The 16,930-nt window shown below is 42.6% G+C and overlaps 1 protein-coding gene across 1 annotated transcript in view; it reads right to left on the reverse strand.

Moving 5' to 3' along the window:
- Positions 1-2,703, reverse strand: part of LOC124125785 — a 60,237-nt gene extending 57,534 nt beyond the window's left edge. Inside the window, exon 1 of the mRNA XM_046489147.2 lies at positions 1,998-2,703. The gene's annotated coding sequence lies outside the window, so the exon portion shown is untranslated. The remainder of the gene's footprint in view (positions 1-1,997) is intronic.
- Positions 2,704-16,930: the final 14,227 nt, after the last annotated feature.

Genomic DNA, 16,930 nt, shown 5'->3' on the forward strand with positions numbered 1-16,930 from the left:
TTCCCAAGTATATGTGTTCCATGAGACAAGTTGACATTCCCAAACATATGTGTTCCATGAGACAAGTTGACATTCCCAAGTATATGTGTTCCATGATGAGATTGGAGACACGTTGACTGTTCCCTGACGTTTGGCACACATGGGAGACAGGGTGGCTGTTCCCTGACACAGTGACTGTTCCCCAAAATAGGTTGCACCCGCTGGAGATAAACTAACCGTTGCCTAGCATGTCTTGACCAGGTGGGAAATAATCAACTACATCCATTACTGTAATGAAGGGGAAAACGTGTTGTCGGGAAACATATGATATCCGCCAAATAATTATTACATCATTGACTTCCACGTAATTACTTTATATGCGACTCCATATACAATTGCGTGATGCTGACGCTTCCACTACTGACAGTCTACACAATCAAATATTCATAATATTCTTAATGCATTGTGCAAGTCCGAGTGTGTATCAATTAGGTTCCATGTTGCACAGTATGGCTGCAGCAGTGATGAGACCGACACTCTATGCTAGTGTATACACAACGCCTATAGTCTCATCTCACGGCGACCTCCAATGGGCCAACGGGTGCATCAGCGAGTCACCTCACAACTTCCATTTTCTCACTGCATATTCATTCACGGTTTGGAATCATTTTGTAATAATATACTATTGTTTACTTTACTGGTGTGCGCTGTTTACCCAAAGCAAATTTCTCGTAATTAAATTGTATCACTGTCCAAGTTCGATATTTTGGGATCCTATAACTGCTGTATGAAATTGAGTGCTATCATTTGCTTTAGGTAATGCAGGTTTTCAAGGCTTTTCAGTCATGGGCAGAAATTGATGAGTGAAACAGCTGACTTAATGATAGTCCCCCGTCTGTTAGAGGAGCCGGTACTTATTTCATGGTAATCTCCTTGATCAATGCCCCTATTTGCCTGGCAATGAATATTGCCGACATTATGATTGGGTTCTTGATAGTCATTGGCGCCTATTGGGCACAACAAAAGCGGCGTGCTCCTTCACCAGCAGGCTATGGTGTCAGCAGAGAAAATTTCAGATTCAGAAACACTACTGAGTCTAAAATCATAAATATGTCATTTATGTAGAGTCGTACAAGTTCCATTCAGAAATAAATATTGCATGTTTCCCTGAAATCTCTGACAGTTCATATCAACCTCAAAGGCAGACATATATAACCTTATTCCACAACATTTGGATGTTCCAGCGAATGATCTTGCACTTAAGACTCGGAGTCATCTTATTCTAATGGGCTTGGCTTGATAAACACTTGTATTATGCGGGGTGATATCATACGATGAATTTAAGTGATCGTGTTTTGTTCTCGATGCAGCGCGCACAATTTCTGCAATTCTATCTAATGATTTTTCGCGTGACGTAATATTAATATCGTCGAACAGTTGCATTTGGCGGTGCACGGTTCTGCGATACAGCGATCAGCGGCTGCTAGAGTTATACTTAGCATAATACATAGTAGTGGCAGGGATCCACCTATGCATTTGAATCTAGTTAATGGAACCACGGCCGAATGGTATCGGCTACAGGGATTAGTCAATATTTGCACATTTATGGTAAACAGTATATCAAATATGCACTGGTCTGATTATCGAGACAGTGTTCGCAGCTCTCATTACATCACATTATTACATGAATGCATATTAAAAGCCCAAGTACAGCGTGTGTCGCGGGAACCATGGTGCGGATGGAAGAGCGGAGATGTCAACACCATGTGGTGCTGTCATCTCGCTGTAAGCTCTAGAACGCGACACAGCTAAACAATCAGGAGATAATATGAATGTTTAAAACAGCATAAACACCACGTCTATCGCATACGGTTGGAACTGAAAGCTTGTGTTGATACAACGGTCCTAACAGTCAGACGCCAGATCTCACCCTCGTAATGTTTACAAACGTGAAAATCAATGAATTTGGCATGATTAACACATGACACAATACTGTATGAGGCGTATAGGGAACTCACCATGACAAGCCTATCCAAATTGTCCCATGAATCAGGCCTCTGGTGTTGCAGCAAGCCCGCTACCATCACACATGGCCTGTTGCCGAGGCATGGTACCAATAACTAGGCTAGAAAGAGGCGAAGCGTCAGATCGGCGGACTCGTCTGTAGCGATCGATACAGAATTATGCATGATTTATAGTCATATATAGTTGACAACAACGCATCAGCTGTTGAGGATAGCGAACACTGGCTTTATAAATGCTTGTTTCCAGTGGATACAATCGTTGTTATATTCTCTCTGAGATTACGTTTCACTCTTCTTCGTCTGCTACTGTCGTCTGCTGCTTAGTGTCAACTGCAGAGGGAGCAGACACAAATTGAGTGTCTCGGCGCTCTTCCTCCGCTCTCAACGAAAGTGGGTATTTTTCGAGGCGGTGGCACAACAGCAAACCGAACGGTCCATTTTCTGTCCTCGGTGTGAAGGGACTTCATAGCATCATGTACATGTACAGAATCGATCTGATCACTGTTGGAATGGCTGTGCCGCGGTGGTAATAACTAGATAAACTAGCGCACCATTTCTGTCACAAAGCTCAACCCCCCTGCCTGGCCAGTACTTCCGTACCTGTTGTCAACGCATAGGCTCTCTGCCTACAAGTGCTCTGTCGATTAATCAATTATCGAGAGCGTAGTATTGCCTTCCGATGTATTAATTCTACATGTAAGCGGAACCGTGAGGTTATGGAAAGACTTTTTCCCTATATCGACCGGGCTGTTCAGAGAGTTCTCCGAGCCGCTGTGTTTCACATATTTCTCTTTCGAAGAAATCGATGTCTGCTATTATGAATAGGATCGTTTTCATCCATGGGTTCCTTTGTTGTGTTTGCATTTCTTGGTTATAACGATGTTCATATCAACGATATCTTCCTTGTTGGGGCTAGTCAGCTTTGTTCAGACTCTGATGAATGAAAGATGGTCACATATCTCCGGGCGGGGACCTGGACCTACTTATCATATACAACATCTAGATTCATCCTTGAGGAGTACTTCAGTCCCGATAACACAGGGACGCAGATGGTTGTGCCATGCAGACACCGCGTATGTACAAGAGACACCTAATGCTCTAGTGGACGAAATCATGATGAATCAAAGTGAGAAGGCAACACGTCAAAATGACTTTGTCATAAGACATTTTGTCAGTTCAGTTCGAATACAGGAGGGGGGAAGAGGAACGAGAACGTTCATATGTACAGACTCCGGGGAGCATACGGGCATAATTAATTACAAGAAGTAATATAAGTACCTAATGATGAATACTGGGGTACCAGGGAGAGGATACAGCTTTTTGGAAAAGGATGGGTGAAGTTTAAGATTTGGTCATTCATGTTGGGTGATTGGTACATTGTGTTAAAAATATATAACCAAATTGGTTCGTCATAATGTGTGACACGTAATTTTGTATTCCGCATCACTCATAAAATATTCGATGTATAGATGTTTGTATGCTTCGAAAAATCCCCTGTATCCACGCGTGGATACGTTCGACTCTCATGAGCGGAGGAAAAGGAATGATATAGGCTATGGCAAACACACACGCACAGAGACACTGTACAGGACGAGAGGCAATAGAGTTAAACAAAAACATGTACGTATCCAGACCACAGAGATAACCACATGTACGCTCACAGACATCAGAATTGCAGAGGACAAGCAAAGAAAATAGACTCTTCTACTTAACATGAGTACTATATTATAACAGGATTACATGGATGAGGTTGGTTGGTTGGTTGGTTGGTTGTTTAACGCCGCACTCAGCAATATTCCAGCTATATGACGGCAGTCTGTAAATAATCGAGTCTGGACCAGACAATCCAGTGATTAATATCATGAGCAACGATCTACGCAATTGGGATCGATGACATGCATCAACCAAGTCAGCGAGCCTGACCACCCGATCCCGTTAGTCGCCTTTTACGACAAACATAGTCGCCTTTTACGGCAAGCATGGGTTGCTGAAGACCTATTCTACCCCGGAATCTTCGCGGGTCCTACATGGATGAGATACACATAGAAGACTATATAGACATTCGAGGATACCGTGTGATAAGAGACGGCAAGAAGTGGGAAAGTACGTTTGATGGCGAAAGCCCAACTGTAGACCTTTATCACTCGCAGGGATATGCTGCTGACATACCAATGATTTTAATAGAGGTGATAGGAGATTAGAACCCATGACTAGTGGAATTTTATTAGGCTAGGGAGCCCAAGCTTACCCAGTAAATTACGAAGTCTCACCTCTGTGTGATAATTAAGAGCATTACGCTAAAAAGCGAGATGTCGAATAAAGTTTGATTTTACTCCGCTTGGAGCACTTCTTCAGACATACGAGGCGTGGCTGATGCGTTCGGAACCGAACGATGTTGGACAATTGATGGAGTTGGTGGCTAATAACTTTCAACATAATCTTCTCCGAGGTCCACACAATTCTGCCAACGATGCTGGAGTGACTGTATCCCACTGGTGTAGAAGGCCTTCTTTGGGGTGTGTAAAAAGTCCTCCACAGCAGAAAAGACGTCCACATTTGCATGATTGCCAGGTAGTTCTTACTGACGGTGCCAAATCTGATGTTCAATGAAGTCAAAGAGACATTCAACAGCCATGGCGACAAACGAATTGTGCAAGGTGCGTTGTCCTGTGGAACAATTCGCCTTTGTGGAGTTTTTCAGAACGTTAAGCCTCGAAATTCTCACGCAGTGACGAGCAGATGAGCAAAATATCAGCCTTTAGTGGTCTGACCTTACGGCATGTAGTCCACCAGTAAGAGTCCTTTGAAAACCGAAGCTATCCCCTTGCTAACTGATGGAAGATACTTTGCCTTCTTCATCAGTGGAGACGTCAGATGTTCCCAATGCTTTGAATGTTGTTTAGTATCTGGTTAACAGTGGTGAGCCCAAGATTCCTCCAAGGTTACAAATCGTTTCACAAATTCAGTTGGAGATGATGAACCAGGAGCATTTCTTATCAGGAGCCTTGGAACCAAGCGTGCTGAAACTTTGGTATGCCTAGTTCATACCGCGAATGTTTTCAACTCTTTCATGAGAGATGCCTGCTGCATTAGCTCTGTGACGTGTGTCGTCTATCATCTATAACCATATCATGTATTGTATCAACATTGGCAGTTGAAGGTCTTCCTGAGCTTGGATCATCTTCGAGGCTCCCTCTTCCCCTCGCGAGCTCCCCAGAACAGTGGCAAAGAAAGGGGCATCATCCCCTAAAGTTGACACCATGTTCGCACGAATGGCTGTTGGAGTTGGCCCTTTCAGTTGGAGATACTTGGTGGCAGCGCAACATCGAATGTATCAATTTTCATCAACGGAGAAAACCTGGTCAATTTGATGCATGCAGAAATCTGCTGCCTGGTTGTGTATCTGGTTCAAATTCAGCCTGTAATCTTGGAAAGTGTTGTACTTAATGCATTTAAACTGTTAAGGGTTTAGTATACATCCGTTTCAGTTAGGATTAGAACATTTCAGCCACCCCTCGTATCAAACCCTGTCAGCTGAAGTTTCTAATCTTTAATCACTTTCGTGAAACCATTTAGCACAGGTATGGTGCTGACAAGCCAATGATTATAATCAGGTGGAATCTAGGATTCGTACCTACCAACAGCAGATTCCGATATGGCTAAGGGACGCAACTCGTCACAGCGTCACACCACTGTGCCGCCGTGCACATGATTCCCAGAAGATTACAGCATTACGATAGCAGCCAAGACGTCAAAAGGCTTTTAGAGAAAACAAGTGGGAAATAGAAGTAAGATAGCAAGACACTAAGACAAGAAAACATCATGAGATATAGCGTATGCCTGGTCAGCTACCGTATATCAGATGATGGATAAGGTCCCAATTTGTTACTCAGATCATGCCAACGATAAGTCATGCCAAGAGGTTGATTGATAACGCACGTAAGTACTAACGAAGACCTCAGATTCAAAGAAGGAGAAAAGTCTCTGAACAAATAGTTGTTTAAAACGACGACTAGTGTTGAAAGCAGGTTATTCTATAGTTACTATAAATTAAGTGGACACTTTGATTTGAAGACAAAAGGAAAGGAGACAATTTGAACAGTTATACGAGGATCACGACTGCATTCAGGTTGTACATTATCATGTGACAGTCACGTGTCGAAACTAGTTCCTATGGATTCTTGCCAGTGCTGCCCGAAGTCCTTGTGGACTAAGTCGCGCCGAGTGAACGGGCTAAAGTGACTATTTGGCACTGTCCAGCATGGACACATAATTGATAAGTCGATCAGCAGAGCAACGCAAACGTGTACACACGCATTCGAAACATATCGGCTCGTTAATGTGTAAGTTAGCACTTGTCTCTGCAGATACACTTACGAGTGAGAGCGAGAGCCGTGTAAGCAATACCTTATTCAATGGATAATCTGATCAAAACAAATCAATATTGAAGTTTTGCAATCATGTCTCGGTGTCTAGTATCAATATGCACTAATGCATGTCACATGCTTTCGCGTACTATGTTACCGCCAGACAGACTATAAAACTGTTACAGTATTATTTTTAATGGAGACATATATCTGTCAGGGCCGACGCAGCTTCAAACTTCAACAGGTTGCGAATGTTCACAACGTCCAACAGAGAAAGATGTATCACTTCTTGCCAACAGCCAACAAATGCTCTTCCCAATTCATATCAGACTGTGGGTTAACACCATTGGCGTATATGGGAAGTGAAACACCATCTCTCACCAGCTACTGCATAATAGAAGGCATTGGATCCAGGCCGGTGGAGAGCTCATCGGTATCACTACCAAATGTATAACATTATTTATCAATGTTGAATTGTTAACGTAGCATTACTGGGATGAGTATCAACTACGTGCCGTTGTGAACAGTACTCCAGTTATATTACGACATCGACGATTGATGTAGGAAGAAAGCCCGAAGTATTGCGTGTCTGGGGAGTGTACCATTTTGTTGAAAAACCTAGAAACATATTCAGGGCGAAGCGGGATTCGAACCCAAGATCATAGGTTTCTGGAACGCCCAAGGAACGCAACTCGTCCTACTTTCGTCCATTTTATCGCATGAACAACGTTTACGTGACTAACTTTTCGGTTCAAAGAGTACAAATTTAAAAACGACGAAAAATATATTCAGTTTAGGTCACTGCAACATGCTGCATTATATTTAAACGCTAATATTCCTGTTGACGCAAAATCATCTTTCAAGATTTAAATAAAGCACTTATACAGTAGCATAAACGGAAGAAACACCAATAGGAACTGCGATTATGTCCATTCAGTCTAAGGAAAGGAAGCAATCATGTTTCGAATTTCATTGGTCATTGAACATTACGCCACTCTGAGAAATACCTCTATAACCAAATATGTTTGATCATTATTTTGGCATTCCTTCATTGAAAGTAATGTCATCTGAAAACTATGATGTGGTATACAATACCTGTTTCGTATCTCAAAAACAAAGAAATGGCACTGTGCTGTGGGCCAGTTGTTTATGTGCGGAAATACATCTCCCTTCGGTGTATATAAATATCTGATCTTAATCGCCCTTTGGAATCTTGAATGCAGGGGCATATCTGGTATTTTGGTGTTATATACTAGTATATGGTCTACATTAAACGACTGTAAAAATTAAAATGCAGGACTCAGTATATCAGTATATTTTCCATATTCGAGAGGGGCTGAACAGTTCTTATCCAAACTAAGAAGGATGTATAGTACACTGTTAGCAATGTGCATGCATTACGTAAACTACTATTCAAGCTTACAGGCAACGTATTTCTGCAGGTCTCAAAGTGACCAGGGCCAGGTATTTTCTCGTGATGAAAATGGACACATTCGCTATGGCGCCGCCACCAAGTAATTCCAACTGAAAGGACCAGCACCAACAGCCACCCTTGCGGACATGGTGTCAACATTAGGGCACGAAGCCCTTTTCTTTGCCACTGTTAAGAGGTGGGCGGTGAAGTTCATGGCCAATAGTATCATGGGCACTTGCGTGAGAATATCAAGGCTACGTAACTGTGGCTAGTAAACTCACTAAAGGTGTATCGTTCCAACAGGACAATGTACCTGTGCATATTTCTGTTGTCCTCATGACGGCAATGCATGACTGTTTGAACGCTTAAACATCCTCCGTACCAACCAGATTTGGCACCGTCACATTTCTTCCTCTTCCTAATCCTGTAGGAAGAACTGTCTGGCAAGCATTATGCAAATGATGATGACGTCATTTCGTTTTACCCCACCAGAAAGAAGCCTTCTACACCAATGGGATCCAGGAACCAGTGAGGCAGAAGTATGTGGACCTCGGAGGGGATTATTTTGGACGATGATCAGTAACCAGCTGCATCAACACAGTCCATCATAGTTAGGTTCAGAACTTGTAAGCACCCACTCAGACCCAGAATATTGACTCCGAGCCAGTTCTTGTTTTAGCCCCTTAATGCCGAGCGCCAGGCAGGGTAACAACAAGTACCATATATTAACGTCCTTTGGTATGACGCGGACGGGGATCGAACACAATACCTTCTGCTCTACGGGCGGACGCTCTGCCACTAGACCACGAAGGCGGCCCAATCACACCTTGACACACCAATGCTTGAAAGTATGAACAACAATCCATACGTGAGCAGTTTAAAGACCAACTTGCTAAATATGTGCTACATATTCAAGTCGTTTACTGAATTGGTAACTGGCAAGGACACATACTGTGTCCCGGAATCCCAAAGTCGGATGTTGCCATGGCATTTTCATGTCATTAAATATGTCTAGCCGTGCGTGTCGTGATTTCAATCTGTTTTCTCATATTGTCATTCTCTATCCTGACAATCACCCACTTCTTCATGAAATTTGTATTTCATGCGCCCCATATCATTTAATTCAAAAGTGTCATAACCATGTGCCCAAGACACGCCACCAAGAACACGCAATTGTCCATAATAACGATGCTTATCCCCAGATGAACTGTTAATCCTCTTCTCTTTTGTACCGTCCATTTACTCTCGGTGACCCTAAGCAAACTATTCTCATCATTCATCATTTATACTTTTGTATGTACACGTAAGGCTGAATCCTAGTCCATGTCAATGCCTTTGGTTATAAACGCATTGGTACGGATACGAGACAAGAGAAGAATCACGAGGGTAAGGCAGGTGCTCCTACTACCATGTGCTGGCCTGGCACATAGCACCCCGCTAGGTCCTAAGCCTTGCATATACGGCGATGCAAATCATAATTATAAGCAACGCAGGTGTGTGTACAGCATGCACATGGACGTTGTAAATATCGTCATCTTCACTCATTAACCCGACGTTTTGACTCTTTCAATAATTATGAACTTAATGCATCCGTGGTTTGTCCATGACAACTACACCCACAACTCTCACATACCTTATAAGCATGCTCAAAGTCACAGTAAGACGAATGTAATTGTTTATGCTTGGGTGACAACGACTTTCTAAGGATGTAAGAAAATAAACTGTTTCAGTTATTGAACACAACGGGATCTCTCAGTGTAGATAGATGCATCCGAGGATGCACATGAATATTTAACGAAGCTGTATCACCTCTTGATCGCGTGATCGATCAAACTTCAATTCCACACGTTGTTGTCATAAAACCTTTTTGTAGTTATGTCTAACGCATGTCACGAATGGAAATCCGCTTTGTCATTAAAATGATCTCTTAAAAGGAAACGTTATCCCCACACGACGGGATAATGTGACAACTCGCATTATGAACACATTACTGTGTGTTTGGTTCTGGCGTTAAAAGAGTTAGTGTTAAGTTGTTGACATTCAAAAGAATACGGTTTTATTGCATAAACTCTAATTGTAAACGTTAAAACTTTAATTGTTACTGTTTGACGGATTTTTATGGAGCAAGGTATGTCTGGCTTCCTGATCAGGACATGATTGTACCTCGCTGCACTGATGGGATGATGTCAGTGTGTGTTGTAACTCGAGCAACACTGACACCACACTGTGTGTAGTTACTTAGGAAACACTGACACCACACTGTGTGTAGTTACTGGAGAAACACTGACGCCACACTGTGTGTAGTTACTTGAGAAACCTTGACACCACATTGTGTGTAGTTATTTGAGAAATATTGGCACCACACTGTGTGTAGTTACTTAAGAAACACTGACACCACACTGTGTGTAGTTACTTAGGAAACACTGACACCACACTGTGTGTAGTTACTGGAGAAACACTGGCACCAAACTGTGTGTAGTTACTGGAGAAACACTGACGCCACACTGTGTGTAGTTACTTGAGAAACCCTGACACCACACTGTGTGTAGTTACTTGAGAAATATTGGCACCACACTGTGTGTAGTTACTTAGGAAACACTGACACCACACTGTGTGTAGTTACTTAGGAAACACTGACACCACACTGTGTGTAGTTACTGGAGAAACACTGGCACCAAACTGTGTGTAGTTACTGGAGAAACACTGACGCCACACTGTGTGTAAGTTACTGGAGAAACCCTGACACCACACTGTGTGTAGTTACTGGAGAAACATTGACGCCACACTGTCGGTAGTTACTTGAGAAACACTGACACCACACTGTGTGTAGTTATTTGAGAAACACTGACACCACACTGTGTGTAGTTACTTGAGAAACACTGCCACCACACTGTGTGTAGTTACTTGAGAAACACTGACACCACACTGTGTGTGGTTACATGAGAAACACTGCCACCACACTGTCGGTAGTTACTTGAGAAACACTGACACCACACTGTGTGTAGTAACATGAGAAACACTGACACCACACAGTGTGTGTAGTTACTTGGGAAACACTGACACCACACTGTGTGTAGTTACTTGAGAAACACTGGCACCACACTGTGTGTAGTTACTTGGGAAACACTGACACCACACTGTGTGTAGTAACATGAGAAACACTGACACCACACTGTGTGTAGTTACTTGAGAAACACTGACACCACACTGTGTGTAGTAACATGAGAAACACTGACACCACACTGTGTGTAGTTACTTAAGAATAACTGACACCACACTGTGTGTAGTTACTTAAGAAACTCTGACACCACACTGTGTGTACTAACATGAGAAACACTGACACCACATTGTGTGTAGTTACTTGAGAAACACTGACACCACACTGTGTGTAGTAAAATAAGAAACACTGACACCACATTGTGTGTAGTAACATGAGAAACACTGACACCACACTGTGTGTAGTAACATGAGAAACACTGACACCACATTGTGTGTAGTAACATGAGAAACACTGACACAACACTGTGTGTAGTAACATGAGAAACACTGACACCACACTGTGTGTAGTAACATGAGAAACACTGACACCTAACTGTGTGTAGTTACTTGAGAAACACTGGCACCACACTGTGTGTAGTTACTTGGGAAACACTGACACCACGCTGTGTGTAGTTACATGAGAAACACTGACACCACATTGTGTGTAGTTACTTAAGAAACACTGACACCATACTGTGTGTAGTTACTTGAGAAACACTGACACCACACTGTGTGTAGTTACTTGAGAAACACTAACACCACACTGTGTGTAGCAACACGAGAAACACTGACACCACACTGTGTGTAGTTACTTGAGAAACACTGGCACCACACTGTGTGTAGTTACTTGGGAAACACTGACACCACACTGTGTGTAGCAACATGAGAAACACTGACACCTCACTGTGTGTAGTTACTTGAGAAACACTGACACCACACTGTGTGTAGTTACTTAAGAAACACTGACACCACACTGTGTGTAGTAAAATAAGAAACACTGACACCACATTGTGTGTAGTTACTTGAGAAACACTGACACAACACTGTGTGTAGTAACATGAGAAACACTGACACCACACTGTGTGTAGTAACATGAGAAACACTGACACCACACTGTGTGTAGTTACTGGAGAAACACTAACACCACACTGTGTGTAGCAACATGAGAAACACTGACACCACATTGTGTGTAGTTACTGGAGAAACACTAACACCACACTGTGTGTAGCAACATGAGAAACACTGACACCACATTGTGTGTAGTAACATGAGAAACACTGACACAACACTGTGTGTACCACCATGAGAAACCCTGACACCACACTGTGTGTCTAGTTACTTGAGAAACACTGGCACCACACTGTGTGTAGTTACTTGGGAAACACTGACACCACACTGTGTGTAGTTACTGGAGAAACACTAACACCACACTGTGTGTAGTTACTTGAGAAACACTGACACCACACTGTGTGTAGTTACTTAAGAAACACTGACACCACACTGTGTGTAGTTACATGAGAAACGCTGACGCAACACTGTGTGTAGTTACTTGAGAAACACTAACACCACACTGTGTGTAGTTACTTGGGAAACACTGACACCACACAGTGTGTAGTTACTTGAGAAACACTGACACCACACTTCGTGTAGAAACTTGAGAAACCCTGAAGCCACACTGTGTGTAGTTACTTAAGAAACCCTGACGCCACACTGTGTGTAGTTACATGACAAACGCTGACGCCACACTGTGTGTATTTACTTGGGAAACACTGACACCGCACTATTGATAGTTAATTGAGATACACTGACACCACACTGTGTGTAGAAACTTGAGAAACCCTGACGCCAAACTGTGTGTAGTTACTTAAGAAACCCTGACGCCACACTGTGTGTAGTTACTTGAGAAACACTGACACCACACTGTGTGTAGTTACTTACGAAACACTGACACCACACTGTGTGTAGTTACTGGAGAAACACTGACACCACACTGTGTGTAGTTACTTAAGAAACCATGGCACCACACTGTGTGTAGTTACTTGAGAAACACTGACACAACACTGTATGTAATTACATGAGAAACACTGACACGACACTGTGTGTATTTACTTGAGAAACACCACAGTATGTGTGATTACTGGAGAAACACTACAGTGTGTGTGTGTGCTTACTTGAGAAACACTACAGTGTGTGTGTGTGTGTGCTTACTTGAGAAACACTACAGTGTGTGCGTGTGCTTACTTGAGAAACACCACAGTGTGTGTACTTACTTGAGAAACACCACAGTATGTGTGATTACTGGAGAAACACTACAGTTTGTGTGTGTGCTTACTTGAGAAACACCACAGTGTGTGTACTTACTTGAGAAAACCTACAGTGTGTGTAGTTTCTTCAGAAACCCAACAGTGTGTGTAGTTTCTTGAGAAACACCACATTGTGCGTAGTTACTTGAGACACACTACAGTGTGTGTAGTTACTGAGAATCACTACAATGTGTGTACTGACTTGAGAAACACTGACACAACACTGTGTGTAGTTACTTGAGAAACACTACAGTGTGTGTAGTTACTAGAGAAACACTACATGAGAAACACTGGCACCATGGTGTATTTAGTTACATAAGGGGGCGGTCGGGTAGCCTAGTGGTTAAAGCGTTCGCTTCCCGACATGGGTACAATGTGTGAAGCCAATTTCTGGTGTCCCCCGCCGTGATATTGCTGGAATATTGCCAAAAGCGGCGTAAAACCATACTCACTCACTCACTAGTTACATAAGAAACACTGACACCACTCTCCATGATCTGTTGCGTTCGGCATCGGGTCTGATTGGTTGAACTCTCGTGGTAGTCTGTGGATTCTGCCTTCTGTATGCGATTACCTGTTAGCTCTTTATCCGTTGTATATGATAAACGTCTCTTTTATAAACTCATCATGTCTGGCATTATTCCGAGGCCGCTACACGTGCTGTTCATATTGATGCGTTGTGTATTCATATTAAAATTCATATAAAAATCTCCCTTTTCAGATCAACAATTATTTTAATATTACCCATAAGGGCATATGTGAAATTATTTTTAGTTATTTTCTCTGAGCATTATAACAATTGTTCCATCGATTTCAATTTCAAGTTTGCGAAGAGGACAATAGCAAAGTGTAAATAATTGAAGATCACATCATCCATTGTTCATGACGTCGTTCCAACAGTTGTGTAACCGAGCTTATGTCACTTCATGAGCCTACAATTATCGACGATTTTCAAAGGGAAAAGAGTAATATGTATTAGGAATAACCTACTCTCGAATCGAGGGGGCACGGGTGGACCAGTCGTCTAAGGCGCCGCGATTCGCTGTGCAGGGTTGCGTCCCTTGGGCACTCCAGAAACCTATGATTGTGGGTTCGAATCCCGGTTCGCCCCGATTATGTTTCTAGGTTTGTCAGCACCATACCCGTGCTCGTGGGTTTCACCGAAGTGGAAAACGTCTGAGGCCTGCATCACTTCGGGCTTTCCTCCCATATAAAGCTGACACGCCGTGATATAACTGGAATACTGTTAAAAGCGGCGTAAAACCCAACTCACTCACTCACTCACTCAAATCGAAATTACGGATTTTCTGTCCCTAGGAATTTTTTTATTAATTTTATTCACTCGGGACCGATTCTCCGTAATTCCTCGTTGCTCCTCGGTTGCTCTCTTGATATCCAGCCATATTCACAGTTCGCTCGGACAAGCTCCACTAGTACTGTTTCACCAACACCTGGTGTCCACATTGTCATAGCAGTATTTTATCTCTATAATTATCGTTCCTCTGTTTTGGATGCTCTTCGCGTTTGACAGCGATGTATGTATACCCGGAAGACACGGGTGTTTTAATCAAGTCTTGACTGGAAGCACAATACATCAGGGGAGTTTATGAGGCTACACCAGCATAATGGCCGCGATATTGTTGATTGATCTCCGTTGTTCTCTGTGTAGTCAGCTTCACATCAAACCATATTGATTTCTGCGGACACTAGAGTGTAATGGTGATCAGTGTTCTATGACGAAATACGAGGCATAACTGCTCCCCACTGTAACCCTGGACGTATAAGCCATGAATAAGCCATGCGACATCACTGCTTTCAGCGTTTTGTGATAGGATCTTGCATAGAGTGTCTCTCTAGAACAGGAGTATGATGAACCATATTAGCCGTTCGTTTCCTCAACATTATAGATATGGAACTCTTATTCACATACGCCTGACATGCTGTCACACGTTACTCTCACCTCACCCTACATGTTGTAACACATCACCCTCACCTCACCCTATATGTTGTTACACATCATCCTCACCTCACCCTATATGTTGTTACACATCATCCTCACCTCACCCTATATGTTGTTACACATCATCCTCACCTCACCCTATATGTTGTTACACATCATCCTCACCTCACCCTATATGTTGTTACACATCACCCTCATCTCACCCTATATGTTGTTACACATCACTCATCTCACCCTACATGTTGTTACAGATCACCCTCAACACACCCTATATGTTGTTACACATCACCCTTATCTCACCCTATATGTTGTTACACATCACCCTAATCTCACCCTATGTTGTTACACATTACCCTCATCTCACCCTATATGTTGTTACACATCACCCTTATCTCACCCTATATCTTGTTACACATCACCCTAATCTCACCCTATATGTTGTTACACATCACCCTCATCTCACCCTATATGTTGTTACACATCACTCGCACCTCACCCTATATGTTGTTACACATCACCCTTATCTCACCCTATATGTTGTTACACATCACCCTAATCTTACCCTATGTTGTTACACATCACCCTTATCTCACCCTATATGTTCTTACACATCACCCTAATCTCACCCTATGTTGTTACACATTACCCTCATCTCACCCTATATGTTGTTACACATCACTCGCACCTCACCCTATATGTTGTTACACATCACCCTTATTTCACCCTATATGTTGTTACACATCACCCTAATCTCACCCTATGTTGTTACACATCACCCTTATCTCACCCTATATGTTGTTACACATCACCCTAATCTCACCCTATGTTGTTACACATTACCCTCATCTCACCCTATATGTTGTTACACATCACTCGCACCTCACCCTATATGTTGTTACACATCAACCTCATCTCACCCTATATGTTGTTACACATCATCCTCCCCTCACCCTATATGTTGTTACACATCACTCTCATCTCACCCTATATGTTGTTACACATCACTCACATCACCCTACATGTTGTTAGACATCATCCTCACCTCACCCTATATGGTGTTAAACATCACCCTCATCTCACCCTATATGTTGTTACACATCACCCTCATCTCACCCCATATGTTGTTACACATCATCCTCACCTCACCCTATATGGTGTTACACATCACTCTCACCTCACCCTATATGTTGTTACACATCACTCACATCACCCTACATGTTGTTACACATCATCCTCACCTCACCCTATATGGTGTTACACATCACCCTCATCTCACCCTATATGTTGTTACACATCACCCTCATCTCACCCTATATGTTGTTACACATCATCCTCACCTCACCCTATATGGTGTTACACATCACCCTCATCTCACCCTATATGTTGTTAAACATCACTCGCACTTTAACCTATATGTTGTTACACATCACCCTCATCTCACCCTATATGTTGTTACACATCATCCTCACCTCACCCTATATGGTGTTACACATCACCCTCATCTCACCCTTTATCTTGTTACACATCACCCTCATCTCACCCTATATGTTGTTACACATCATCCTCACCTCACCCTATATGTTGTTACACATCATCCTCACCTCACCCTATATGTTGTTACACATCACCCTCATCTCACCCTATATGTTGTTACACATCAGCCTCATCTCACCCTATATGTTGTTACACATTATCCTCATCTCACCCTATATGTTGTTACACATCATCCTCACCTCACCCTATATGTTGTTAAACATCACTCGCACCTTAACCTATATGTTGTTACACATCACCCTCATCTCACCCTATATGTTGTAACACATCACTCACCTCACCCTACATGT

Source organism: Haliotis rufescens, unplaced genomic scaffold (genome assembly GCF_023055435.1).
Source record: "Haliotis rufescens isolate VD_foot unplaced genomic scaffold, xgHalRufe1.0.p SCAF_11, whole genome shotgun sequence".
Taxonomy (NCBI): domain Eukaryota; kingdom Metazoa; phylum Mollusca; class Gastropoda; order Lepetellida; family Haliotidae; genus Haliotis; species Haliotis rufescens.